This window comes from Emys orbicularis, chromosome 4 (assembly GCF_028017835.1).
Source record: "Emys orbicularis isolate rEmyOrb1 chromosome 4, rEmyOrb1.hap1, whole genome shotgun sequence".
Lineage (NCBI taxonomy): Eukaryota > Metazoa > Chordata > Testudines > Emydidae > Emys > Emys orbicularis.
This window is the reverse complement of record NC_088686.1, coordinates 20,590,938-20,617,214: the sequence shown is the minus strand read 5'-3', so window position 1 is coordinate 20,617,214 and position 26,277 is coordinate 20,590,938. Positions and strand designations below refer to the sequence as shown.

At 40.6% G+C, this 26,277-nt stretch overlaps 1 protein-coding gene across 1 annotated transcript in view; it reads left to right on the top strand.

Annotated features, from left to right (window-relative positions):
• Positions 1-26,277, top strand: part of KIF26A (kinesin family member 26A) — a 138,490-nt gene that overhangs the window by 18,512 nt on the left and 93,701 nt on the right. The window lies entirely within an intron of this gene.

Here is a 26,277-nt window from a genome sequence, read left to right as displayed (position 1 = left end):
TTCCCAGAGAGTAGGTGTCAGTGGTTCACAGTCAAGCTGGAAGAGCATATCAAGTGAGGTCCCACAGGGATCAGTTATGAGTCCGGTTTTGTTCAATATCTTCATCAATGATTTAGATAATGGCATAGAGAGTACACTTACAAAGTTTGCAGACGATACCAAGCTGAGAGGGGTTGCAAATGTTTTGGAGGATAGGATTCTAATTCCAAATGATCTGGACCACACTGGAGAAATGATCTGAAGTAATTAGTATGAAATTCAATAAGGACAAATGCAAAGTACTCCACTTAGGAAGGAACAATCAGTTGCATACATACAAAATGGGAAATGACTGCTTAGGAATCAGTGCTGGGGAAAGGGATCTGGGGGTCATAGTGGATCACAAGCTAAATAGGAGTCAACAGTGCAACACTGTTGCAAAAAAGCAAACATCATTCTGGGATGTACTAACAGGAGTGTTGTAAGCAAGACACGAGAAGTAATTCTTCCGCTCTACTCTGTGCTGATATGACCTCAACTGGAGTATTGTGTCCAGATTGGGGCGCCACATTTCAGAAAGATGTGGACAAGTTGGAGAAAGTCCAGAGGAGAGCAACAAAAATAATTAAAGGTCTAAAAAACATGACCTGTGAGGGAAGATTGAAAAAAATGTATTTATTTAGTCTGAAGAAGAGAAGACTGAGTTTTCAAGTACATAAAAGTTTGTTCCAAGGAGGAGGGAGAAAAATTGTTCTTCTTAACCTCTGAGGATAGGACAATAAGCAATGGGCCTAAATTTCAGCAAAAACTTCCTAACTGTTAGGGTAGTTAAGCACTGGGATAAATTGCCTAGAGAGGTTGTGGAATCTCCATCATTGGAGATTTTTAAGAGCAGGTTAGACAAACACCTGCCAGGGATGGTCTAGATAATACTAAATCCTGCCATGATTGCAGGGCACTTGACTAGATGACCTCTCAAGGTCCTTTCCAGTCCTATGATTGGTCCCTTTCTTAGCACCTGCTACCAGAGCTTTTAGGTACTATGACAGGACGTATCAATGAAACCAAACTGCCCATGGTGGGTAGCATAAAAACTACTACCCATGCTGCAGCTACTGCATAACAGAAGCCAAACTACTATGAACATCAAGCACAACAGCCAGAAAAAAAATAGCTAGGCTAAACCAAATACATGTGCCTGTCGTGATATTCACATGGGCTTTGGTAGACTTCCAGAGCTAGTTCCAAAGGTGAAGACCTTCTACTGTGAAAGTGCTATTGCTTTTCCTGGGGAATTCACTTACACAAATGGAAAGCTAGAGCATCCCAGATGACCTTAACTGTCATGATGAGGTATAGGGTGAGAAGCAGTCACTTGTAGCTGGATTCCCAAATTGGCCTATTAAATACCTTCCATCCTCTGTCTAAGAAACTCTCCTTTATAAGGCTTAAAGATGTGGGGGGTCTTTAGCTGGTCTCAACTGGTATAAATGGCCATTGAAGTCAACTGAACTTGTCCCATTTATTTGGGAATATGATGTTACTGCCCCTTATATCCTAACTATAAGAAATAGTTGTATGGAAACCATTAAGTGAGCTATTTCCATGTAACTCATGGTAATGGATATCTAGTGTGTCACACATACTACCGTCAAAATTATTATAAGAAACATACTGACTTCTTCCTGTATTATGCTGTCTTCTATTATTGTTTTTAGAGCATCAGAGCTGAGTTTAGTTTCTAGGCTGGAATTGAGAAGAAGAAATGCTGAGTAACAGAAATATAGGAAGCTCCTCAAGCTGACTTTATTTTAAAAGTACTAGCAACACCACCACATTTTGTGTTAAACGCATACACCTGTTGCAGCAGGATGTTGACAGCTTGGAGTATAAAAACTAAGATTCTGATAAAAGAGAAGGGGCTGAAGATAATTTAGCTTCTGATGAGAAATCAAGTGATCCACACTGAAGGCCAGATCCTGTGTGCACCAGTAAGAGGAGCAGAAGTCCTATACTGTCTTGTAAGCCTGTTCTGCACTGAGCCAACTGGTCCTGAGACTGGTAGGAACTAGTCAGTAGAGTGGAGAGAGGGATTTGCTCCTGATCCATGGTAGGGAGCCACAGTGTGGTTTGAAGGATTGGGGGAGAAGATGTCATACAAATGTGCTTCCTGCCTGACCCTACGTCTTCCTTGCTGGGGCCATAGAGGTTACTACTAGGCCTGTATTAACCCATGTGGATCTTGTGCTGGGGGAGAAGGTAAGGAAGTGTGTCTGGATTAGGATCCCGGCAGTCTCCTTGCTCGAGGGCTGGGGGTTCACTGGAGGACTCAGTGCTATCCTCCCATCCCAATCACCATGGACTGGGAATTTTCAGAGCGAAAGATCCATCTTCTGGCTGAAAATCCAGGGTTAGAATGATCACTTAGGAGTTTGCTGTTCAGGCCAATAAACGCATTCAATGTCCAAGATGTATTACTCACTCATGGAGCAATCCACCTTCACTGGGACATCAGGTAAGCACTGCTTCTCCTGACATGACCTCCAGTGCCCCATCTACCAGATATGATTGTTGGTGACAGGGAGTAGACTTCACTTCTTGAGAGGTGGAGGAGTTGTCTGGCCCACAGGTGCTATACACCCATCCACCTCCAAGGGGAGACCTCTCTCAGGATCCATATTAATCTCAGGTGCAGTGGCGCATCCATTGGCTGTGAAGATCTGGAAAACTCCATGCTGCAGATGGACCCTGGACTAGAATTTTGCCCATAACTTGCAGTTAAAAGTTGGCCCACAACCTCCAGTTTAAAATGTTGAGAGTGGTGGTGCAGTTTGCATAATTATGATCCGAGCAAGCAGTTTTTCGGTTTTGTTGCAAAGAAAGAAGAGTGTATTTCACATTCCTCAAACAAGCTTTCAAAAGGGGAATTTTGTGTGTATGACTGAGTAGCACTGAAATGCTGTAAGATATTGTCCTTTTGTGGGTTTTGTAAAGAGGAGACATAGTTGGAGTAATTGATAATATGCCCAAGGTCTCACAGTCTGTAGAGAGAGCTTCCTCCAGCAATTACCTCTAAAAATAAAATAAAACCCATTTATTATTGATAACCCATGTTCCACATAAAGAAATACTTCTTTTGATAATGTTAATTTTTTATTCGTAGGCTCAAAAAGAGTCTAGAGTAAGTCAAATGTGGAGGATGAAAAGAACATATATGAGTCAATGTATTAAGTTTACATATTTTTGGTTCGATGGATTTATGGCTTTTAATTACATTTTCATGCCTATTCACTTGAATTGAGATCCCTTGGGGCCCTTTCTGTAGAATTTCATGCTTATGTTCTTACATCTACAAGATTCTTTAACCTATAACCTTGTGTATTCTGACAGCCACTTGATTGACCTTTGCTGAAGTTGCCTTTTATTCATTAGTTTTAGGTTTCAAAACGTTAACCAAGAGTAAAATAGGTGGAAAATACTTTTGTGAGCTAAAGGTTGCTCAATATCCATGACACTGAAGCAGTTTGATGTACTATAGCTATGAAATATAGGCGGTGAGTCTCAGCTCTTCCATCGGGGGTAAGGGAGGGGTTTGTGTTTCCCATATTCTCAGGCTATTCAGGGGGTCTTTGTAAATCGGAGCAGCCCCAGGCTGCTCTTAGCTTATGCACTGGTTACAATAGCTCCCTATGGCCTTCTGCTTGCAGAGAATAGCCAGAACACGATGTACCCACCCCTTCTCTGACATGCCCCTACTGGGCTGCTAGTGGGACTGGGTAAGAGCCTCTAAGTTTCACAGGTCTATAGTTCTGAATCTTGCAGTGTGTATGCTCTTACTTCCAGCTGCTGTCAGATATAGGGCCTGGTCCTCATCTCGTGACAAAGTAAATCAGGAGTGATTCCACTGAAATTGGAGTATAAAACCAAAGTAAAATGAGGAGAAAATCAAGCCCATTGATTTCAGTAGAGTTACTATTGATTTACACCAGTGTAACTGTGACACGGAAGCCCATTGGTAGGTCACTATTCTGTGTCAGCAGTTCCTGTGAGGCTTGACATACTGGTTTCAAGATATGTATTTAAAAAGGGACATGTAATATATCATTTGATATCTGATAACACACTGGTCATTAAGGTCACTGTGAAATGTTTGTAACAGGACTGTAGGTGAAATTATGGATATTCTCTGATATTATGTTTTGGAGACTGAACAGACAAAGGAGGCGAAACAGGGTTTTTCCATATAAAGGGGAAAAAAATATGGTGGCAGATGCCCTGCCCAGGAAAGAGGGTTCTGACCTGCTGCCTCCAGGTCAGTCAGTGACTAACCCTCCCGCAGTTTTGTAAGGAGGGCGGTGTGAACTAAGAGCACCCCTATGCCATCTGGCAAGGAACTCCCTGGTATGTAGCAGTGAGTTTCCGCGGGCCTGGCCAGCCCAGTGTACCCCAACTCACTATTGTCTTAATCTGTATCTAAAATGGGTCATGTAAGGTATCATACGCGAACTGGTGACACACAGGTGATTAGTATCATTGTGAAATGTATGTATTAACACTATGTGAGGCCTTATAGATACTCACTAATATTATGCTTTAAAGTCTGTGACCAAATAAAGGGAGAGAAATAGGTTTTATCCCAGACAGGAGGGAAAGCAGCTGTCTACTTGTCTTCTCTGTAAATTAAGCAATGGGGAATCAAAACAATGGGAGCCGCATTGACATAGAAATCAGTAGGGGGATGGAAAGTCCACAGGAACAGAAGAACAGCAGAGGTCACCCTGCCTGTAGAAACAGGGTCAATGAACTTTGGGAGATATAAGCAGAGATAGAAAGCCATTTTGGCATCTTTCACCTAGGAAGAAAGGGAAACCAACACCTTGTACGTCTGTGGAAAGTCCTGACTGAGAGAAAGTCAGCCATGGCTATAAAGAAGAATGATTGATAAGAAATCCACCTTGAACAAAGTCTGTACGCTTGGTAAGTTAAGTCTTACCCATTAGAAAGCGCATTTGTACTTTTATTTGCTTGTAGCCATTTTTGTCTTTATCCCTTGTACTTGAGCTCACTTAAAACTTCTCTTTTAAATTCTGTTTGATTAAATAAACTTGTTTTATTTTTAACCCAAACCAACCCAGGGCTGTGTTTGAATTGAAGTGGTGGTTAACTCCAGTTAAAGTAGTAAGCTGTGCTTTTGTCTCTTTAAAGGAGCAATGAACCTTATGAACGACGTTCTCTAAGTGTTCCTGAAGAGGGCTGGACACTTCCGGGCAGACAGCTTTGGGGAAATTTGGGACTGGGATCATGTTGGGGTCACTCTTCAAGTAGTAACCAAGGCTGGGGAAGACCAGGGGCTGTTGTGTGGTAGGCAGGCTGCTGGGGTCAGAGTGCTGATCCTGGGTGGCATAGCACACAGACCTTCAGGGAACTGCAGACTTGTTTGCGGAGGCTGTGAGCCCCGGCAGCAGAGCATTTAAGGCACCTATAGGGCAGGTGGTGACACAACCTCTTACTGGGCTGGGTTGAGCTCCAAAATGTTACCGTAACTGATGGGGAAATCAGACCAATAGAACTGAATCTGTGTCTATATTCCATATTGGTCTCTCCTTATGTGTATTTGTGTCATCTATATGCCTCATTCTGGCTAATCCAGAATGATTTTCATATTAATTTTTTCACTGGATGAGGAGCGTGGTAAGTATGATTAGTTATATGCAAAGAATAAAAAATGGAGGGTCTATTAAATGTATAGCCGTGAAACAGCTGATCCAACAGGTGTACAACCAAGAAATGTAAAGTACAAACCTTCTGAAAAAAGTTAACCTTTGGACTGACACTAGGCATGTGAAGTTTCAGCCCCTATGGGACATTTTAAAAGAAGCTGGAGTGAATGAATATGGGTTCCTAATGAAAGTGGAATGTCTCTCTTAACCATAGCATCTGTAACCGTGAATGTTATAAAAATTCTCTTTGTCTGTCAACTAGACTGAGTGAATAAGTGATTTTTTTGGTTCAGTGGCTGAACGAAAATATCTGAAAAAAATTGTTTAGGGTGAAACCAAAACTGATTTTGGTTTGTTTTTTCTTGATGAAAGTTTATTTTTCACAAACAATTTTTCTTCTGTTTTTGTTTCATTTAATTATGGTTTGGGATTTTTTTTTACCCTGGCATATTTTTTTTTAAACAAATCTAGCTTAATTGTGGGAAAGAATGTTTTGAAACAAAGTCTAAATGTTTCATTTTGAAAAAGTTGAAGCAGTTCGACTTTTTTGAATTTTTTTCCATTTCTTTATTCATCAAAACTATTTGCCGAATTTGTCATGAATTTGCGAATAGTTCATTCGACTGAAAAATGTATTTTTTTGGTAAATAAACTATTCACTGAAAAAGATTCTACTGTCTACATTCTTATGCAGCAGCTATCATTTTGGTATCTGAATACCTCTCAGCATCTCCCTCTTTTCCTGTTTTAATCACTACTATCCCAAAACACACACAGTCCATCGGTATTATAGACTTGATTTGTACTGCAAGAGTTAGGTTGGCTTGCAGCATTTTGTAGCATGTGACATGTCTCTGTGGAAGACATGGCTTTTCTGACTTGAAAAGTCTTCAGTGAGCAACATGTTACTACAAAAAGGCTTGATAGTGGAGATTCTGCCTTGGCAATAAATGCAGAATATGTAGAAGAGATCCTTAACGTAGAACTGAGATAAGTATTTTGCTCTTAAAAATGAATACAAATCAAAATATCAAAGTGTTGTTTGCAGAGTTGGGGCTTTCAAATATCTATAATTTCCATTTTAATTCTTTTGTTGGTCCAAGTTTCGTCTGACTTACTTTCTTCTTCACTACTGCAGTGATACTCCTATTTGCCAGTGTGGGAAATTAGCCCAGTGCATCTCCTCTACTTATAAAGGCTGCACTCCTGCTTTCTTTGATTCTGAGTGGAGTGAGAGGTGTGGAATAGATGATTATCTCATTAAGTGTAATGGTACAGAAGCAGCTGATCCACATTCAAGTAAAGTGAGCTGAAAAATGACTATGACTGTGCAGAAAGAAAAAATGCAGACCTGCTAACTGGAAAGTCAGCTTCTTTCATCATGGTTAACAAGATCCTTTAAGCCTATGCTAGAACAAGAAAAAGAGGCCGAGTCTGATCTCGGACTGGTGTAAGCCAGGAGTGCAGTAGCTCATCTGAAGGCAATGGAATTACACAGGAGTGAAATCAGTGTGTAATCAGAATCAGCATCAACATATTCAAAGCATTATGCAAGTCTTTAGAAGGTCATGAGGGTTGCCTAATGGGTCAGGAGTTGCTGTATTTGCAGCCAGGGCTAGAGAATGACCTCAGGCAAGCAGAAGTTGTTAGCATTAAGGTGATCATCAGTGTTTCAGGTGGAGTATTGGATACATTTTCAATGTGATTCTCTGTCAGTTACACTCTTTGGGCCAGATCAAGCCCCTTGCTTTTATGCATATAGGGTACAGAAACAGCAGAAGAAATGCAGAAATTGCCTATGTGATTTTGGAGGGAAAGGACTGACCTTAAGCAGCATCATTCTCTTCTCTTGCCAACTTTGAAGAAGCCGTTGCATCTACTTTATGCTTCTGTTCAGCATTATCTTGTGTCCTGCCTGGCACTTTCAGCCCCTGAGGGTGAGAAGGAAGTACTTGCCAGGTGAACAGGCAGGCGACTAAAGGAAGCATGACTTCTGAGGGAGACATATTGCCATGGGGGATTGGCACCTCAGGAAGTAGCGTGAAGGCAAAGGCCCTTTGTGACTACCCTGTTGCTCTTGAGATGGGATATTCATTCCATGCATTAGCAATGCCACTCCCTGACAGAATGAAGTCTCAAGCCCATGAAGTTTTCTGTCTCCGTTTTGTGCTTCGATGTTTTTTGCCTCAGGAAGTCATAATTTAGCCCTAAATTCCTGTTAATTTTCAGGGGAGCTATTCATGAAGAGTAGCTCATGCTACTGAAACTATACCCCTAAAGCTTAATGTCCTCTAGTGGGTGATTCAACAGAATGGCATAGATATAAAGGGAGAATGAAACTGGGCATCCTACTTTTCTGGCTATCTGGTTAGTACTGCAGGGCTGGGCAGAGTATAAAGTATGGTCCTCAGATGTATGACAGGAAAAGAGAGACTTTGTCACGCGTACGCTCCATCTCCACTATGAGGCAGATTCTTGAGGGGGAAGAGTCAATGCCCATGTCCGAAATTTAATGGGCGATGGAGAACCGGAGGAATCCAGGTTCTTGAAATCCACTCTACTTACAGATCTTGGGACAGTATTATTTATATTTTTCCTACCTTTAAAAAACTTGGTTGGATAAACTTCAAATATGCTCAATCACAGACAAGTTAGGTGGGTTTAAAATCACAGGAATAAGTGAATACTATCCATACCAAAATGTTGCAGCTATCACCCTCTGTTGGCAGACCATATAACATTGGTTGGGTCTGTCAAGAGCTCCTCATATAGGGCTTGATTCTTCTGTCACTTTTTAAATCTATAAAATTCCATTTGACTGCAGTGGAGTTACTCCTGATTTACACCAGTGTAAATGAGAGGAGAATCAGTGCATAAAATGCTGTGTAAAAGACTCGGTTCATTTAAATGTGAATCTGTCACAGTCTAAAAACACATTCTACAAGAAAATGTATAGCTCTTCGGTTTTACTTGCTCCTGTAAAAATACTCTTGAAAGCAAATTTATGTCTCCTCAGCACTTTTGTTTAAAGACAGGGAATAGAGATATGGAGTTCCAGACAGACATATTTTTGTTATGGGTTGTTTTTGAGAACTCATTTGATGGTAAGTCTTTGTTCAGACCAGTGCTTTGTCATTAATGACTGTAGAGTAACTAGATATGCAGAGCTAGAGGAAATCCTGTCTTATATGTTCCTATTCTAAGGGAGCCTTAGAAAGGATAACAATAATGCCACTTAGGTTTACTTAGTGAGGTAATGTGTAAACACAGTTACAAATAAAAACTTGCATGATCTTTACAGAAACAGAAAAATAGCTTATGAAGCATAATGTTGCCTCTGCTACATGTAGATAATCAGGCCTTAGTGCATGTGGAATAAAATACAAGCTAAAGGAGCTGAAACAATTTATTGCAAGTTACCTGTCTCTGTGGGTGTAGGATTTAGGAAGTTGGCAGCAAATGTTAATGTCAACTGAAAAGGAGTAGGGGCCTGACCTAAAACCCATTGAAGTCAATGGAAAGACTCACAGTGACTTCAGTGGGCAGCTCATTGCTGTTTAAGATTGCTATTTGGATTGTCTAGCCTCCTGTAACGTTAGCAGGAGTCAGCCAGCTCCCCAGCTCCCGTGAAAGGGATAGCACATTAGAAAGTGTTGTGGGGCACTCTAGATTCGGGCCCATCCTCAGTCAGAATCTCATTTAGTCCCTCCCAAGATTCTCTGGGAAAGGGAAAATAGAATTGTCTCCTGCTCACTTTCACTTGCTGAAAGAATGGAATTTCGTAATAACTTTTAAAGAGAGGAAGAACCCAATGATTTTTAAAGGACAGAAAGGGTCACACCTGAAGTTCTTACTCAGCTCTTACTGGAGTCAGAGATTTTTGATTGAATAATGGCTTTAGGTCTTGGCCAATAGATGGGAAACTGGCAGGTGGAAAAATAGGATGAATTTTTCACAACAATTTTTGCAACAAATTTGTCCCTGTTTTTCGTCAAACATTTTTGAAATTTGAATTGTTTTGACCAGCTCAATCGGCAGCATTGTCAAGAGGAATGGGTGGGGCGTGAGAGTTACAACTCCAGTGTATTAGTACCTGCTCTGCCACAGATTTACTGGGGGACCTTGGGCAAGTAAAATAGGCTCACCTTTTTAAAAGCATCCATTTACTTTTGCATGTGCACACTGCTTAGTGCACACATGCAAGTCAGTGAATTGCATGTGCGCATACCTTAGCTCACATGTAGCCCCTACACACATGTGCTCATTGGCTTTTTATGTGCTCAACTTGGATGTGTGCTCTTAAACACTGGGGCATTTATCTCTCTGTGCCTCAGTATCCTTGATGGTAAAATGGGAATGATAAACTACTGTACAGAGATGTTGTGAGGATCATGTGTTAAAAGTATTCGAAGATATAACCCTCTATATAATGCTGATTATTTATCTTGTTTTATTTTATTTGCATCCCTACATGGCACTTCAAAATCTCCCTAAGGATTGTACCTTTTCTTTAGGAGGGAGAGGGAGACTGATGGAGTGAAGTCTCTGTGATTTTCTTTCCTTGGTGCAAGATTTGTAAAGAGACAATCCATCAAAATAGATCACTTAAATCAGTAAATTAAAAAAGAATATAAAAGAAATTATTAAATTGCTCTTGCTACATGCAAACTTTGGATCTGTTTGCCCAGTGCTGAAAACATCACTCACTTAAGAATTTGGTTTGTAGCAATTTTGGCTGGGAAGAGAGCGTGTGGCAAGAGTTGCCCTTGGTTTTCATTTTGCAATGTTAGGTTGCCATCAGGCTCTGTCAGTTAGAGGAGCAAAGAATGCTCTAATATGTTTTTCAGAGAGAAGTAGTAGCAGTTCTGAGGAGGGTGGAGAAGTGTCATTTGTGCAAGGTAGACAGCCCAGGAATGAGAGAGATTCCATGTGCATGATGGGCTAGTGATGCATCAGTAGAATAGTTGTTAGACCTGTGTACTATCTTGATCCAATGATATTTTTCCATCTGTGTGTGCCCAGTATTATCAATCAGTCACTGAAGAGAGGGCTGGCCTGGGAGAGGCTTCTGAGAGAAGATCTGGTGTAGAAGACTGCACTCCCTGTTGTCTCCCTTCTGTGTTTGTATGTGTATGTGTGAAAGATCAGGCTCTGATAAGCCTCACTTCTCATCTTCTCTTGCAAGGATGGGGTGACACCCATTTCTTTCCGTCATTGTGTTGTGGGAAGGGGGTCTGCCTGGGGAAGGTTGTCCCACAAGAGGCAGGAAGAGTGGTGGGTGTGAGGTTGTCCAGGATGGAGTGAACCTGGGGAATTGGGTGTAACATGGATGGGAGGCAGCCTGGGGAAAGAGGTTGTATGAAGTGTGGGGGAATGCTCATGCTGGGATATGTCTAGGGAGAGCAGGCGTATGAGGGATGAGCATGTGTCCGTATGCCAAGCACATGATTGCATGGGGATGAGTGCAAAGGGAAGATATCATTATGCATTAGTGTAGGGTATCAGCTTCTTCTCCTCCGACCTGTTAATAGTTATACTATTTCCAGTCATATGGAGGAGAGGGAAGCTGTCCATCAACAGCCACCCTTCAAAAACCCTTCAGATAGGCCCTATTTGTGTGTAGCACCTTTTGTATATCTTCTTCATATCATATTACATTATGATGGAAATCCGGATTAGTATCTTTAATATTTTCAAGAGCACAATGTCTGTAGGTGTGTGACGTTGTGCAGTCTATATGGTTTTATAAAAACTTGATAATAAGTCAATATAATGTAACTGGGATAGTTTTAGAGAAAATACGGTAATAAGTGAATATAACGTAACTGGGATATGCTTCATGCAAAAGGTCTCTTGTAAGGTATCATTACAAAGCTTATAATCTACTGAGTATGATCATCTGATTTGTATAAATGTACCACTCTTGTATCTAAAACTAGAAATATAAAATGTAACTCTGAGGGCCTATTGTAATTATGTAAAGTGTGGGCCATTAATGATGGTTTGGAATCTTGATGACTCCCATTAACCAGGACCATTGTCTGCAGATGGTTGTGTTTACCTGTTAGTCTTCCTGTATATGTGTGTGCTGGCAAGTGGGCAATGAAGTCTTGCAGTGACATGTGATCATGTCACCTGAACTGGAATCCATCTTTAACCTGGTGCTTTTCCAGTGAGGGGGGGTGGAAACCCAGAGGGACAATGGATTCCCGCCTTATGCAAAAGATATATAAAGGGGTGGAACAGAACAAAGGGGAGAGAGGAGCCATCATGAAGAATCCCCTAGCTATCACCTGAGCTGCAACAAGAGCTGTACCAGGGGAAAGAATTGTGCCCAGGCCTGGAAGGTGTCCAGTCTGAGAAAAAACTTACTGAAGCATCTCTGAGGGTGAGATTATCTGTATTTAGTTTGATTAGACATAGATTTGCGCGTTTTATTTTATTTTACTTGGTGACTTACTTTGTTCTGTCTGTTACTACTTGGAACCACTTAAATCCTACTGTCTGTATTTAATAAAATCACTTTTTATTTAGTAATTTACTCAGAGTATGTATTAATACCTGAGGGAGCAAACAACTGTGCATATCTCTCTATCAGTGTTATAGAGGGCGAACAATTTATGAGTTTGCCCTGCATAAGCTTTATGCAGGGTAAAACGGATTTATTTGGGTTTAGACCCCATTGGGAGTTGGGCATCTGAGTGCTAAAGACAAGCACACTCCTGTGAACTGTTTTCAGGTAAACTTGCAGCTTTGGGACAAGTGATTCAGACCCTGGGTCTGTGTTAGAGCAGACTGGAGTGTCTGGCTCAGCAAGACAGGGTGCTGGAATCCTGAGCTGGCAGGGAAAACAGGAACAGGGGTAGTCTTTGCACATCGGGTGGCAGCTCCCAAGGGGGTTTCTGTGATCCAACCCGTCACAAGGTGCACCTACTGCACGCTGAAGTTTGTCATCAAGATTAGAGATGTGTTTAGGAAATTTGTAATGAAAGAAAAATGCTTAATTAAAAATATCAGTTTGGAGGCTAATCCATCTTCAGCTAGTTTGCTGGAAATTGAAAGGAGTCTTACACAATGGCAAGTGGTGGGAAAATATACTTGGCTTTCTACATTTTAAACAGGAAGGAACTTTTTAAATGCTAGACTCACAATAGTAATCAGGGCAGTTATTTGGGAACATTATATTGCATATTGTTGCTGCAGAGTGTTGCGGGTGTATGCTTACTCTATATAAGATGGTATTCTGCTTTCTTTAACTAAAACAAAAGAAAAGAGGCTCAGTTGTGACTTTTTTGGATCTACTGCAAAATAATTGGTTTCTTTTACACTGAACAAGACTTCCGTATTAACGGCTAATATATTCTGAGGTCATGGCAGTCACACAGTTAACAAATTCTTCGTTTCCTGAGAGGTGCAGCTTTATGTGAAAAGTCTTAAATTCAGAGTCTGCAATAGAATTTTAGCTCTTCATCCCCAATGACCATTATAAAATTGCCATATGCCTAAAAATATGCTCAGCACAACTGTGATTGTTCAGACTCTGAATTCACTCTCATTTTATGACATGATCCTTAGTTTAAAATAAAATTATTCTTCTTCAATGGAGGATGAAAGCCATTTGGTTATATATGGTTCATTATAAAATGCGGTAACTTTAAGTATTTCGAACAGTACACATGCTTTATTTGAGTTTTTATACCACTTTTGGTGAACAGTAAACTGTAACATGTTGTCATTTTTGTCATGATCAGTCCATAAAATCAGTTATCTTTCTCTTTGGTCCAACTTATAAACACATATAAAACTGAAGCAGATGTCAGAGCAATAACCAGGTGTACATTGTAGTGCTTTGCAAAGTTTTAATTGCACCATGGATGTTACATGTTTAACGGTTTTGGTTAGTAAGTGTTTCTGTCAGTTGTGTCTTGTACTGGTTGTTTAATTATACTCAGTATTTTTCAGACTGAATCTTATTTCATTCAGTCTCTGAATAAGCTTTCTCTTTGTGAAGTATTTTTGAGTCATCATGCATACAGCACTGTGGACTTCAGAGTTGCCGTAGCTCTGTATGGTATATTGGGGTGAAATCAAAATGTTTTTGGATTGTAAATGCTCTGGGGTAGGGGTTGTCTCTCTTCTAGGTTTGTATAGTTCCCAGCACAATAAAGCTCCACTCCCAGTTGGGCCTATGGACAGTACCGTATTATAAATATTTACTACTACTGCCAGGTTAGTATAAGCCCCAGCATAGACAGGTCTGTGTGGTGGGGAGCAGAGCCAAAGTGTTGGTGGAGCCCTGGAGAACTGGAGGAAGCAGACGCTCATGCCCCTCCATTGGGCCTCTGGTGATCCTGGCTCTTGTCTCTCCCCTTGCAGGGATGTGGAGGCCACTTTTGCATGGGAGAAAGGAGAGACTGAGGGGAATGTGTGTCTGGAGAGAGGTCTGGGATTTGAGAGAGGCTCAGTCACAGAGCCCATAAACATTACTGGTGGGTGGGGTGGGGAGCTCTTTGGGATAATGAAGCCGCTGATAGTATGAGACCTCCATTTGGGAGCTGTCAGCCAGCTGCAGCTAAACTGCACTGGGTGAGGGTGCCCACAGCTTCCATGTTGTCTCTTAGGCTTTCACTTTTTGGCTGGAGACCCCGTCTCCAATGCTTAATTTGTAATGGAAGGGGTACCAGGGCTCAAGGAATTAGGTGCCAGGGCTCAAGCCATTTTTTTACATTCATAACTGATGCAGCAAGCCCAGAGGTGCCGGGGCTATGAACTGCCAAGCCCAGAGGTGCCGGGGCTACGAACTGCCAAGCCCAGAGGTGCCGGGGCTATGAACTGCCAACCCTAGAGGTGCTGGGGCTCAGCCCTGGCAAGCCCTGGCACAAAATAAGCTTCTGTGGCCACTCCCTGGAGACCCCACTGCCACACACGGCATTGGAGAGACAGATTAATGGACTCTGTCTCTAAAGGCAGGTGGCATGGCTGGGAGGTCTCCAAGTAGCTCTGTGGCCACTGCCCAGAATAGTGACATGGCAAGGAGGGGGGAGCCCCTACCTCAGGGTCTCATGACTGTGCCAAGGGCATGGTGCCTCGCTTTTCTACCAAATACACCATGTGTTGTAGAAGTGCCTGTTTGCCTCTGTTCCCTGCACTTACAGTATCTGCATTAATTTTTAAGGTTTTTGTAGGTCAGTGGAAAACCCCGTATCAATCTGTCTGTATGTGCTCAATTGTATTTAACTCTTTATAAGCCCAGTACCCAGTAATGGTGTTTTGGTGCTTTCAGCGAAGCCATTACAACAGCAGTTAGCATACAGCACAGACCTGGATTTTGTATAGTGGGGTCTCTGTTAGTTAAATAAAATAAAATAAATAGTGGCAGGGCCGGCTCCAGGATTTTGGCCGCCCCAAGCAGCCAAACAAACAAACAAACAAAAAAAGCCGCGATCGCAATCGCTATCGTAATCTGCGGCAGCAATTCGGCGGGAGGTCCTTCGCTCCGAGCAGGAGTGAGGGACCGTCCGCCGAATTGCCGCCGAACAGCTGGACATGCCGCCCCTCTCCGAAGTGGCCGCCCCAAGCACCTGCTTGGTAAGCTGGTGCCTGGAGCCGGCCCTGAATAATGGATAAACATCCAGCCTATCTTTTCTATCAGTAAATTTTCTCACCATACAGGTGCTCAAATGCACTGCTCAGCTGCTTTCTGCAGCTCTGAGATGTGAGTGCCTGCTACTGATTGGGTTGTGATTAAAAAGCAGTGACTTTTAATATGCGATGCTTAAGGGTGAAGAGGAGTCACTTTCATTAATGGTTTCTGGTGTGGGAGGGCAGAAGAGGAGTAAAGCAGGGTTTTCAAGGACAGTGAACTGGCTGAGGTGTTAGTGCATAAAAATGTTTTGATCCAGTTCCTGCTAGTTCCTGTTGTTTTTGTTTTGATCAAGAGCCCACTTTGTGTGTGGCAGGGATAGGAGGTGAAGACAAGGAAAGGAAGTAACTGTTCAAAGTGCATCTCCTGTGGGAAGACAAAAACATGAGCCACGTGGTGGAATCAAGGTTAAAAAATTACTTATTTTCCTTTGGTCTGCATAGTGCATCCATCATGTACAGTTTTCCACATGTTGGGTAATGGAAAGTTGAGCCCCAAAGGAAGTTCTCTTTGTAAGTCAATATGGGATCATAAAATCAATCATTGTTGGGTCACTAATTGGTGTGCAAGATAGGAATTTCCTAAACTGTATGATAAGTTCATTGGCTTTTTGGCAATGAACTCTTTAGCGAATGATATTCTTTCCTGGTTCTGTTGTTAACGCAGGAAAAGCATCAGGTCATTTATAGTTACACCCAGATCACCGCTTGTTTTTAAATAGAAGGGAGGAAAAAAAAAAAGTTGGCTGTCAAAGAGAATCAAAATATTTCTGACAAAGTTTGTTTTCATGTCTCCGTGGCATAGTAGTAAAGCTTGGCAGTCACATGATAATAGTGAAGATTGATTGCTCTCTCTCTGTTAAGCATCGCGCATCTCTGAATTTATGTTAACACAAGCATTATTCCAGCAGCAGCATCTGGCTCATTGGCAGGTTCCACAGACAGTTGTTCTGATGGCTCTGGAGATGCCTTTGGGCTGTCATGTAGTTAGGTGGCTGAATGGGCTGGCTGTGCGGCTTTGTCATTCCCTTTTTTTATTTATTTGACTTGCCTTTGTCTGTGATGAATGGCTCTTCAGAATATGGGCTTTCACCAATCTTTCCTAACCTTTACATGCAGGAGCTTTTATGAAATACCCAGGTTAATTTATACCTGTGCTTCTTTGCTGATCAGAGCTGGAGCTCCAACGTCTCAGTCCATAGCTTCCATGCAAGTTTTCCCCGTGAATCATGGCCTCAGCCTTGTGCAATAAAATGCACATTTTTGAGCATACTCCTGCATAATGAGTTTCTCTGAGAACAGAACGACAAGGATAAATCAAATATTGCTATTATACAGTCAGTGTCCTGGGGGGGCTATGTTGGGAGTTGGGAATTCAGGAAGTCATTCAGATTTCTCCAGACGACAATGTTTGTGTCTTAGGTAGTAAAGTTTTGGGGCCAGAGCCACAGCTCATGTAAATTGGCATGGGACCATGGACTCCAGTGGAGCTATGATAATTTGCACCAGCCGCGGATCTGCCCATACGTGTTTTTATTGTACAGTATTCACATTCGCTGTATGTAAAAATACGACTCCTTTAAATGCACTTTGTTTTTTGAGGGTATGCAGGTGTGACTTCTAGTGCAATTTTGAGAGATAGTGAAGTGTCCTTTTTATTAAGTAGGATCATTGGTTCTTCTGGATGAAGTTCTTTGGCTAGACTAGATGATCATAATGGTTCCTTATGGCCTTAAACTCTGTGAATTCGTGGAACAGCTACACCATAGGTGTTCCTGGAGCTGTCTTAGGGTATGTCTACATAGCAGCTGAATGGCGTAATTCCCATCTTGGGTAGACATACACTCACTAGCTCTGCTTGAGCAAGCATGCTAAAATTAGCAGTGTGAATGCAATGGCATGGGTGGTGGCTTGAGTTGGCTGCCTGAGTATATATACCCAGGAGTTGGGCAGGATTGTACTTGGGTGGGTAGTAGGGTTGCCACCTTTCTAATTACTGATAACCAGACCCCCAAGGTAATGCTCCTGCTCCGCCTTTTCCGCCCCAGGCCCCGCCCCCGTTATTCGCTCCTTTCTCCTTCTCCCCTCCCCTCCCGTCGCTTGCTGGATAGTCTCAAGGAGCCTGCCTGCAGGTAGGAGGTAACTGAGCAGGGGCTGTCGCAAGTTAATGACCTGGCGCCTCCCTCCACCCTGAGGGAAACGGACTTTTAGTTTGGGTGCCATTTAGAGTTGCTGGGTCCCCTTTTTGACTGGACTTTCCAGTTGAAAACTGGGAACCTAGCAACCCTAAATGGCACCTGGACACAGAAGCCAAAAACTGGACTTTCTGGGTAAAACCTGGATGGGTAGCAACCCTAGCTGGTAGCCTGAGCTGCTGCGTTTGCTGCTGTGGCCACACTGCCCTTTTTAGCACACTAGCTTGAGCAGAGCTAGCATGTGTAAGTCGACTAGCGCTGGGAAGCACACCTCCTAGCTGCTGTGTAGACGCACCCCTACTGGCTTTCAAGTTTTATTATAATCATATTAGCAAGACATATATACACAGATTTTCTTTTTTAAATGTATATTTCCTTTTTATAATAGCAATAAAACATAGGTGATTGAGTTTTTTAATGAAAAATTGAGACAATAAAATCTAGTGCCACATTATTTCAGTTTTAAAGTAGAAGGAATTTTCCATATTAATTCAACTCATCATCCAAAAACTCTGCATACATTTGTTGCATGAACCTCCCCCGAAATAAATAGACAGCTCAATGAAAGAAAAATGTTCATAGCTGATTTTGGGTTAGGCTGGGGATGCTTGTCTCCTTTGTAGTCAATAGGAGTTTTGCCATTGTCTTCAGTGGGACCAGGATTTCACTCTGAGGCTTGCCTGAAGGTTTGGGGAGTTAGGATTCCATCTCCTCCTCTTTTGCCCCCCTCCTGCTTAGTTTTCTGAACAAAGTCCAAGTGGGAGGGAGGGGGAAAAGTCTCACCCCACAGAGAGGATGTGATCCCCATTACTGTAAATTTAAAGTCAAGTCAAGCCAGCAAGTCAGTCTTTGCTTGAAGCACTGACACTTTAATTATCATGTGAGATACATTGTCTCTGGAGCTAGACCTCCTGCTGTGCTAACTACAGATCTGCATATGGCAATTTGTAGCTTCTAGGAGGAATACACAATAGGCAGCCCTCGTTCTTCTGAAAGCTAAGCCATTACCTTATATTCCTCAAGTGTTCATTCACTAAAAAAGTAATTGATAAAATGAGCAAGTGAAAGATACATTAAATGGGTATGATGTTACGCCATGTGCTGGCCTTTTAAGGTGAAATTAAATATATGAGGAGTTGTTTTATGAAAAATTTAGGAAAAATGTCAACTTCCTAACTTTTGCTGTTAAGCATCCTTTTAGTTGGATTGAGATGGCTTGACTGGAACAACACAAGAATTTGAATACAGCTGTCCTGTGTACTCCAAGCAGTTTTTCCAGAGAGTCATGTCCAGGTTTTCCAAGCTGACATTATTTTCACTGAGGTAGGAACCCAGAAGCTTTGAGCTGTACAAATAGAAAAGTCCAGATGTCCAGCTGATATAAATGAACATAGCTCTGTTGAAATATACAGAACTGCACCCGTTTATACCAGCCGAAAATCTGGCCCAAAGAGTTGTTCATCTCCTACCTCTCCAGTGCCTGTATGAAATGGGATGTTGGTCTCAATCCTGTTTCTTGTCAGAGATGATAGTCCACTTCTCAAAACTGACCATCACAATCATCGCTTTCAGCAGAGTCCAAGGACTGAATGGGTATTAGAGACTAAAATACCCTTTTCTCCCTGGCAAGGTGGTTCCTCTAAAATAGAGTACTGAAGCACATTTTGACAGAGCGGTGTGAATTGTGTACACTGTACAGATTCTTACTAGCATTCAGTAGTACCTTACTACTCAAACAGTCCCATTGAAATCATTGAGACTACTCATGGATTAAGGCACTACTTTGCCTCGTGTAAGGGCATCAGACTCTTGACTTCTGTGGTTCATAGAGGACAGTCTTTAGAGATGTCAATCTAGCACCTTTCACAAATACTAAATTTGCTTTAAGAAAAAAAGTTGTGCTCTTCCATACAATTCAATAGATGATCAAAGTTAAAGCACTAATACACCAGTGAGAATTCACTCCCCAGCCTCAAAGAGGAAAATAATTAAAAATAGAAAACTGATCAAGTTTTATTTAAAATATCCAATTTCTCTCAAAGGTTTTTGTCTAAACATTTTTTTAAAAATTAACATTCAAAGGAGAGCTTTTGAGACACAGTGGGTTAGCTAGAAGTGTAGTGATGGCTTTATAACTATTTTCCAAAAGTCTATGTTATAAAAGATGATACTATGATAGAGACAAAGTAGCAAATGGATGTTGTAAGAGCACATTTTCATCTGAACAAAATCAGTGCTGAGTTTGCATTGTGAAGTTACAGTAAGTCACAGAATAGAGAGAGAGAAAAAATTAAAGGATTACTTAAAACTAACAATAAATGTACAAATTAAAAGTAATCATTTTAAAATGAAGTTATACTCTATTAAAATAAGCATAAAATTGCATACTCGTTTGGATGTGTAGTTTATAGAATACACAGAATACTAAAATTGACTCAAATGCAAGTAAAATATCTGTTTAATTAGATCGTAAAGAAAGGAGATTAAAAGTAATATTTTGTAAGATAGTAATTAGTGTTTTTCCAAAGTAGTCTGGTTCCTGTGTATTAACTTAAATTTAATTGTGATAGTGGATCTCTTTGGGATTCTACATTTTGTTTGTGTCCTTTAATTACTTTAAATCACAACCATTACCTTTATTTTGTTTTCTTTCAACTAAATACACTGCAGGGCTTTTTGCTTCAATAGCCTGCCTAGTCACAAACACAGATCTCTGAGCAACCAGCCTCTACCCTTTCATTGTGAGAGGTTACAAGTCAAATCGTTGCAGGGGCCTATGCAACAAGATAACAGGAAAGGACCTTGTAACCAATGGGGAGTAGTTTGAGGTGCTGATGGGCGTCTGAGATGTAAATAAATCAGATTGCTCTCATTTCCTGTTTTCACTGTATTATGCATTCCAATAGCACAATTCATCTTTATGACACACACCTATGGCTTTAACTTTACTGTGGGCCACTAAAGTACATTAAAGTGGGCAGGAAATGGAATTTAAAAGAGCTCAGTTGAGGCTTTAGAATAACTAAACACATTGCAATAGTTTTTCGTGTAAGGTGACATCTCTTTTCAAGAAGATTTAACATAGCACTTCACTTTGGTTATACAAATGAATGTTATCGTAAAGTCATGCAACCTATTTATAAATCAGGTATTCAAATGTGCTCAAATCAATTTTCAAAATTCTCTGGATTAGCTACAGTTAAAACACAAGATCGAGGGCCAGATCTTCAGCTGGCTGAAGTCAGCGGAGCTATGCTGAGGTACACCAGATGAGGATTTGGCCCCCAAACTGAATATTAAATGAATGTTTAAATAAAATTTGCAGACTTATACCACTGACAGCTGCACAGGGAGGACCAAATTCTCCTGCCTTAAATGAATAGTCCCATTAAAGGTAGTGGGGTACTTATGTGGGGAGAGTGGGCAAGATTTGGCCTTAAAAAGGCATGTAATTGTTTTTAAATGTAGGCACGTTTTAGTAGCTCTGAAGATGTGGTGTGCAAGCTTCCCTATTCAGAGATATATTTTCAAGTACATTTACAATTTTCAGCTTACATTTAGCTTTTAAAATAAACGGTGACATCTAGTCAATACTTTTCTTGTGAGGATTTTGCAAGTTTTTTTCTTTACTGCATATATACTAGGAGGATATATGGCAGGAGGATTGTGAGTTTACAGCATGGGTTACTTGAAGAAACATAACTCATATTCTCCCTTCCATAGGATAATTAGTGCCTGCCCTATGATGTCACTTACATGATACATGTGGTTGAGGTTTTTGAAAATGAACCATTCATCCTGCTCTTTCTCTGATTACACTGAATGGCCTCTGGTTTTGCTGAGCACTGTGTTCTTTTTTTCTATCAGTGAATAGATAATTGAACGCAAGCATCAACCTTCAAAGTGTTTATCAATATAGAAGATATTAGTGGATATTGCACAATGTCATGTAAGGTAAAAACTAATTTGTAAGCAACACGGCAGAAAGCTGGAAAGGCAATTAAGTTAAAAAGCCATTAACATTGATCCTTTTGCACTGAGAAAGTACATTCCTTTCTCAGAAAACATCTTTGAAAAATGTGCAGCTAGGTCTATCTTTAAGATGACATTTAGTTTTCTTTGAATATTTTGCTTTTAAAACTAAGAATTTAGTTTAATGCAGCATATTGTTCAAGATTCACTTGAATTATATGAACAAGGAGAGACCTGTAGGTAATTAGTAAGGATGGTTGCTGGCAGTTTCTTTCATCGTTTGTTCACACTACAGGTATAAATTCTCACTGAAAGGATAAGGTTACAAGATGGGTGGGTATTACTTCAATGATTGCAGCTTCTTAAGTGAGAATCCAGATGCTTTTCTTCTTTCTCTCCTGTTGGTTAGCGTGGACATATGAAGTAAATAGCTGAAGGTAAGGTTTAAAGATTAAACTTTTTCTGTTTTGCAGTGGAAGAATAGCCAGTACTGCTTGTGGTTGCCTAGACAAAAGTACCCATCTGCAGACTTTAAGTAAGTGAATGCACATATGGGGCCAAAATTTCAAAAGAATTCAGATCCAGATTTTCAAGGGCTCAGCACCCACAAGTGGGGTCAGATTTTCAAAAGAGCTCCGCTCCTATCAAGGCATGTTGGGTACTGACCTTTTTTTACAATTGGCCACTTGTTTTGATGCCTAGATGGAAGTTTTGGTTCTTCTGAAAATTCTGGCCTTAGGGCCTGATCCAGTTACCATTACAGTGGATTGGAATATTCCTATCAGCTTCAATGGGAATTGATTCATCCCCTTGCATTTTACAGTTGTGAGGAATGCTTTGAAACCTTTATTTAAAAAATATTAACTAAAGAAAACCCATGCTTTCTTTTTTGTGGCAAATAGAATATATTGCAGCCTTATATTCTGCAAATTCATTGGTCCGTGTCAAATTTGATTAGGTAGAAATGCAATAGCTGAGACAGAAATCAGATAGAGAAGTGTGAATTAAAATTACTGATTTCTCCTTTCTCTCTTTCACTTTTTTTTTTAAACTACCTTTTCATTACTTGTGCTTGTTGTGAGATTATGTTTATTACTGTCATCAAAGATAAAACCTTAAGGCAAACTTTGGGTCCAGGCCTGCTCAAGTTGAAGTAGATGAGAGATTTACCCATAGATTTACTAGGAACAGAATCAGGGTCTTTAAAATCTACCTTCCTTACTTTTCAGTCCTGCAGCTGTTGCTTGTGTGAGTAATCCTCACTCAAGTGAGTAGACCCACTGAAGTGAGTAAGATTACTCATGTGAGCAAGGACAACTCACTTAAAGGTTGGCAGGACCAGGCCATGGATCTTATTAATGTGAATAGTGCTTACTTCCTGGGACTTCATGGAGCATTGGATTGGGCTCTCCCTCAGTGCAATTGGCTCTAATAGGACCATCTGTGTTACTCTCATGAGTAAAAGTTTGCTGGATTGTGCCTTTACTACAGGTTGATTATGCACTTCCAGAATTCACATACAGTAGCAAACAAGCTTAAAAGTAGGGTGACCAGATGTCCTGATTTTATAGGGACAGTCCCGATTTTTGGGTCTTTTTCTTATTTTTCTCCTATTACCCCCCACCCCGTCCCGATTTTTCACACCCTACTTAAAAGTGAAATTAGGTTTTCAGAAACAGGGGAAGCTATCAGTGTAAACTGCACCGTACCATTCAACTCATTCAAGCATTCTGCAGATAATTACTAATGATGTACACAAAGTAGATATAGAGAGGTAGCATGATAGGTGTGACAAGTACTGTATGATTTGTTAATGTGCTTTGAGTGAAAGATCAACATATCCGTCTACAGTGTAAAAGACAACTGCTCTATCCTTTGTAGTGTAACAGATTAAAATGTTGTTGGAGCACTGCTTAGTCTGAAATGTTGAGGTCCTTACCATACCACATAACCTTCCTTGTCTGGCTCTTTTCCTTCTGTCTGTGAGGCAGTAATTGTGGTTGGAATTCTCCCCCCTCTTGCTTGCAGTGCACAGAGCACATTTGGTCACTTTAATGTCTTCCCTCTGTAAAACATGTGAGTGTAACTTCCCCATAAGGTTTATTAGAGCTGAGGCTATTGAAGTGGAGATTCAGTAGGAGTCGGGATTGTCACAGGGTAGTGAAATCCCTTTCATTGGGCTGGTTTAACTTTTAAGTTACGTTTAATGTTTTTAACAGTAACTTGTGTTTCCTTTACCCTTCACACCCATCCGTTAGCCAGGTGTTTTTGTCACACCGAGTGGAAAAATAAAAGTAAACCATCTGCACAGCTGGTCCCTCAGTGAGAAGCTGGAGGAGGATGGGCTGAGCTGCAAGAAGTGATTAGAGAAACGGCTTGAGTAGTTTAAACGGCCTCCTGCAACTGCTCCATAAAATCCAACCACTGGAAAGGGGAGACCGTTTTTATAGTGAATTAAGATATTTAAATCTACAATACAATACACTTATATGAGTGGTGCAGTGTAATTTCCTAAAGAAGTTGTTTTTTTAAAACATTTATGTATCATCTTGATTTTGTAACTTTGCACGTTTGATTGAACTTGTATCAATCACTTCACATATCCATGCGTGATGGGCTTCATTCTGTTCTCTCTTACACTGGTTTAAATCCGGAGTAAGTCTATTGAGGTCAATAGTTACCCTGCTGGAAACTAGGTGTAAGGAGGAGCAGAATTAGGCTTACTGATTTCTTTACATCAGACGCACATTTTTTATCAGAAAACATTTTCATGTAGTAATTTGCTTATTTTAAATATTTGATAGCATTTTAGCATTACCCTATTAGTCACATAATCCCAGATCTTGGAAACACTTATGCTTGGGCTTAACTTTATTCACATGATTAGTCCCACTGATGTAGCATTGGCTCTTAAGAGAACTAAATAGCACTATACCTGGAAAGTATGTGTTTCTTGTGGGACTACTCACGTGAGTAAAGCTAATCAGGTGTGTCATTGTTTGTGGGGTTTGGCTAGGGTGACCAGATAGCAAGTGTGAAAAATCAGGATGGGGGGGGGGACAGGGACGCGGTAATAGGAACCTATGTAAGAAAAAGCCCCGACTATCAGGACTGTCCCTATAAAATCAGGACATCTGGTCACCCTAGGTTTGGCTCAGAGAGTTCTATCCTGGAAACACTTTACTACTGAGCTTAGTACCATTTAGTTTTCTTAGTAGACAGTGAGAGTATGTTCAGTATTACAGTATTTACAGCACTCAGTAGTGTGTGCAGGATTGCCCCTAGAGAAACTATATTTTTCATTTTCTATTTGTCAGGGTTCATTTCTGCTTAGGAGTGGATTAGAAGATCCTAAAATATTACTTGCTCCTTCCTGCCTGATCCGGGGTTCTTTATCTATGTGTTATAATCTCTCAGTAGATTGGGGAGGGGAAGGGCTTCCTCTGTCATGACTGTGAGCAACTCCTGTAACTTCAAAAGATAGTTTTACTAGGGTCAAGCTTCATAAAAGGAGCAGAGCCAAAGTAAAATCAGCACCTTTATTTGAATCCATAAGTCAGTTTACTAATACAATGTACTGGGGAAATAATTGTTCAAGCAGTAGCAACAGAACTTCTTTTTCATTCTAATGGTGTAGTGCTGTAGGCAGTAATACTTTATAATTTCCAAGGCTTGGAAGTATCAGTGTTTAGATATTCATTTAAGGGACAATAATTTAGGAGCATAATGAAAAGAAGTACAATAGTTAATATTAGCTAATGAACGGTGTGATGCTAAATACACTCTTAACAGCTTCTATCAACAGCAGTGTTGTATTTTGTGAGATATGTTTAAGAAAACATTGCAAGAGTACTCCAGCAGATGATAATGAAATCAAGTCCAAGATTCTGCCTGGGTTGTTAAATAGTGTTTTTAGACTTTTTAAATTCAAACTGCAGGGAAATAGCTCACTTGGAAGAGAATAATACGCAAAGCAAAAATATCAATGCCAGGATTTTTAAAAACAGTTTTTACTGATGTATATTATAATTAAAAATAGAATAAGTTGGACTTCTAGTAAGCTGTTCATTTCCTTGAGAGCACCCACAGCTTAGCATAAAGTAACACATTTTTTTTTAAAGTGTACTAAGCTGGGTATACTGTAAGCACACACGATATGGCTATGTTACTAGTTTTGTCTGCCCTCATCATTAACAAGCAAATTAAATATTTTTTCACTTTTTTTTAATTAAACAAATTAACCTTGGGCTGCTCTGTGATCTTTCATTAAAACCTTAATTGCCTGGAGAGCTCAACATGAGTGCTTGAAGTTGGTCAGTTTCATTGCACAGCATTAGGTATTGGTAGCAGATTAACAACAGAGCTGGATTTAATCTCTTCCCTAATCCTTAGAATAGTCTGTTGGGGAGGAGAGGCAGTTGCATGTTTTAGGAGATAGATTACTGTATCTCTGAACTGAAAGCACAGCGATGGGTTTTAAAGTGTCTGGACAGGCATGAAATGATTTTGAAAGAGAAAAGCTTATTTAGTGGAAATAAAATAGGTGTTGCTTTCAAATCAGCTTCTTGGCATGCCCACCTCTGAAGGTTGCGGTAGGCTCCAAATGTATTTTTTTCATCAAAGCAATTGTAGCGTAAGAAAATATTGCCATCGCCTAGATCACAATTTTCAGAAATGTAGTTCCCAACTAACAGAGGAGCCAACTGCGGTCAGTATCAGGTAAACTAATTATGATGCTACTTGATTATTCAACACTGAGGGCAAGGACC